Raw genomic sequence first — 4,223 nt, 5'->3', positions numbered from 1 at the left:
TTATTATTATTATTATTATTATTATTATTATTATTATTATTATTATTATTATTATTATTATTATTATTATTATTATTATTATTATTATACCTGGCTGCTTTGACCAATTGGGATGCTCTTTTGCCAATAAAATCCCTCCAATTCAGTGGAGCCTTGTCTCCAAACGGCAGACTCTTCATGGTGACTAGACCCTGGTTTTATTGCATTATCTGGGACTCCTTTAGCCTGTGATTTATTTTTCTTTGAGGAAAACAATGGGATGATGTCTTCTTTCTCCTACTACTTGTTCTTTGGACCTCTGCCTGGCCTGGCTCTAGAGTGAGCTCATGGGGCGGGGGAGAGGCAGGGAGACTTGGACATTGTGGCGCTTTTTTTTTTTTTTTGATATGACTGGGATTATGTGGTTAGCTTGTCCTCAGGTGTCCCTAGGCTATTATCGTGTCACTTTTATTTATTATGCATGTTCTGTCGGTTTTAATCCTCTCTGTTCACTGCCTTGTTGACGGCTTGGATTTGGCTGGACATACCATGACATCACCGTGCTGGCGCAGTGGTTGGAATGCAGCATTGCAGGCTGACTCTGCCCGCTGCCAGCAGTTCGATTCTCACTGGCTCAAGGCTGACTTAGCCTTCCGTCCTTCTGAGGTGGGTAAAATGAGGACCCAGATTGTTGGGGGCAAAAAGCTGACTCTGTAAAACAGATTAGAGAGGGCTGTAAAGCACTGTGAAGCGGTATATAAGTCTAAGTGCTATTGCTAAGTCGGAAGGAAGGAAGGAAGGAAGGAAGGAAGGAAGGAAGGAAGGAAGGAAGGAAGGAGGGAGGGAGGGAGGGAGGGAGGGAGGAAGGAAGGGTAGGGAGAGCTGTGGTGGCACAGTGGTTTGAATGCAGCATTGCAGGCTAATTCTGCCCACTGTCAGGAGTTCGATCCTGACCGGCTCAAGGTTTTGACTCAGCTCAGCTAAGTCGGAAGGGAGGGAGGGAGGGAGGGAGGAAGGAAGAGTAGGGAGAGCTGTGGTGGCACAGTGGTTGGAATGCAACATTGCAGGCCCACTCTGCCCACTGCCAGCAGTTCGATCCTGACCAGCTCAAGGCTGACTCAGCCTTCCATCCTTCCGAGGTCGGTAAAATGAGGACCCAGATTATTGGGGACAATATGGTGACTCTGTAAAACAGTGTCCAGCACTGTGAAGTGGTATATAAGTCTAAGTGCTATTGCTATTATGGGAAAGTAATCAACCAGCAGCCTTAAAAAAAGGTTGTGGCATGTCCCCTTCAGAAGAGGGATTCAACGGTGTTGGATAACCGTTACCTCTCTCCAACCTCCCCTTTCAGCACCCAGAAGTGGATTATTGGACTGCTTCTAGTCCGGGTTCAGGAACAGAACAGGTGGGGTTGCTCTCCTGGATGAACTATGTTTACTTGTTTGTTATTTTATCGATTTATACAGCCACTCGTCTTACAGCGGTGACTCTGGGCGGAGCACATGGGATTAAAACCAACCAAACCAGCATAATAAACAATAGTGACACAATAATAGCATAGGGGCACCCGAGGACAACCGATCTCGTATCGCATAACCGCAGTCATGCCAAGAAAAAGCCACAATGACAAGCTCACCCAACCTGCAGGTCCACATCAGAGGGAACAGCCAGGTTCCTAAGGACTTACGAAATGCCATCCGCTTCAGGACAAAGGTATCTTGGGGTGGTGCGTGTCAGATTCAGGTGATGTGACCGAGAAGGCCCACTTTGTGGATCTTGGCAGATGGGATCTGGAGCACGCCCGCCCTGTTGAATCACACAAGCGGAGAAAGCAGTTCTGCAAATAATCTGGCCCCGTGCAATCAATGAGTTTTAGAGGAGATGACCACCACCTTGAATGGCACCCAGCAGCTGCAGGTAACCAGCATAGCTTGGGGGGACAATGGTGCAATATGGGGTACTGAGAGGCACCCGTAACTATCCCCCGCTGTTGAATTCTGGACCAGTTTCAGCTTCTAGGAAATCTTCAAAGGCAGCTGCATGTAGTTGGCATCTAGATGGGGACAGCATGCATCTCTCGTTCTTAGGTGCCCTAAAAGCCTTTGATACCATCTCCTCTCGCATCCTACTAGACCTGGACTACAAGATGAGGGTCAGGAGACTTTGTTTTACAATGGTTCCACTCCCTTCTAGTAGACAGTTTCAGCCTGTCACAGGTGCCTCCTATTATATGGGGTGTTGCAGAGATTGCTCTTCTCCTTCCTACTCTTCAACACCCGTAGGAGGCCAGGAGCAAGGTCAACCGAGTTTGGAGTATGTACACTATTACCCCTCCTTCTTAAGTCAGATTCTGTTGGTATTCTTGGTGTCTGGAGGTTGTCAGGGTCTCAGTGAAAGAACAGGATGAGGTTGGGCCCAAGTAAGATGGAGTTACTGTTGATACATCAAGGTTCTCTTTGGTCACTAACGTTGTCCCTCAACAGAGCAAGGTCACAACTTGGGGGTCCTTCTGGACTCATAGCTCCTACTTGAATGGACCCAGACTGACTTAAGGGCAGTTTCTCCTGTTTTCCAACTGCTTCATGGTGCAAGAGGCTCTACTTACAGTGAAATCTTGCCTTCTACTCTCTGATTAGACTACTGCAGTCCTTGCAGGGAGCTGTTCTTGAAGACTTCTGGGAAACTGCAGCTAGTCCAGAACACAGCAAGCCACATGCTCCTTGGCTCTTGGCATTGGTAGCACATAACACCAGTTCTGTGGATTCTGCACCGGTTGCTATGTGGTTTTTGGTTACAATTTAAGGTGCTGAAATTGACTTACAGGCAGTCCTTGACCACTATTGGGCCTGGAATTATGGTCTTAAATTGTTAAGGTGGTCATCATGTGATCATGACTGATTCGACCTAGTTTGTGCCACTCTTGAAGTGAATCCACTGACTGTCATGGGCATTTTTGGTTGGAAACTGGAAGTAAACATTGTTTTCTGGCAAAAAAAAAATGTAAATTGTGGGATGCTGCAAATGGCCGTACATGCAAGCTGGTTATCAGGTGTCCCAAACACAATCACATGACTGTATGGTGTGTGTGTGTGTGTGTATGGCTGCCAGAATCTCAAATTGGGGTCATAAGTAGTCCTGGGGAGGTCTGTCACAACTTTGGTCATTGATCAGTTGTAAGTTGACTGGATAGCCTGTGAGATCACCTGCTCCATGCAGAACCCATTAAATCTACTAGAATAGAATAGAACAGAGCTGGAAGGGACCTTGGAGGTCTTCTAGTCCAACCCCCTGCTCAAGCAAGAGAACCTATACTGTTTCAGACAGGTGATTGTCCAGTCTCTTCTTTAAAATATCCAGTGATGGAGTGCCCACGATTTCTGGGGGTGAGCAGTTCCACTCGTTGATTGTACTAGATCAGGGGTTCTCAACCTTGGCAACTTTAAGACTTGTGGACTTCAACTCTGTACTAGTACAACCCTTTACTAGATCTTTTAGAAAGAAATTAATTTTTGTTTCAGTTTTGATGGAGACTGAAGCTATGAGACTCTGCTTTCCTGTGATGGCGCCAATGCTTCGGAACAGATCAAGCTGTTTAACACAGGGGTCCCCAACCTCCAGTCTGTGGACCGGTACCGGGCCGTGGCATGCCAGCAACCTGTCCGCACAAAGCCCCATCCGCAAGATGCAGGCAGCACACAATACCATGCACACACACACACACGATCTGCAGAAAAACCTCTCTCCATCAAACCCGTCCCTGGTGCCCAAAAGGTTGGGGAACTCTGGTTTAACATATTCAGGAACACGTTAAAAACAGTTATATCAGAGGATGCTCTCTTTCTCTAAAAAAAACAGGGCCATTTTTAATTTTCATTTTTTTTGTTATTGTTTTCATTTCTAGCGTTTTACGATATGATCTCTTAGTCATACCATGGATATTTTGCATTTTTTGTTACCATATACTACAGAAGCCAGCAAGCACTGTTAAGATTACGCTTAAAAGAAGAGGGAATAAATCCACGTTGCCCCCACCCACCCAAATGCAGAGGGTAAAACAGGAAATCCTGGCTCTGTGTTGGCTGCCGCTTGGCATACTCTGCACCCCCGGCCCCTCTGCCTTTGAAGAAGTGGGGGGGGGGGAAGTCTTGCCCCATCCAGAGACAGGTAGGCCTCGATTTATGACAATTCACCCCCAAATTTCCATTGCTAAGTAAGGCAGTCATTCAATGAGTCCCCCCCCC

This window comes from Protobothrops mucrosquamatus, unplaced genomic scaffold (assembly GCF_001527695.2).
Source record: "Protobothrops mucrosquamatus isolate PMUCROS unplaced genomic scaffold, P.Mucros_1.0 scaffold_101, whole genome shotgun sequence".
Lineage (NCBI taxonomy): Eukaryota > Metazoa > Chordata > Lepidosauria > Squamata > Viperidae > Protobothrops > Protobothrops mucrosquamatus.
The sequence above is the reverse complement of the archived record's forward strand: the minus strand, read 5'-3'. Positions refer to the sequence as shown.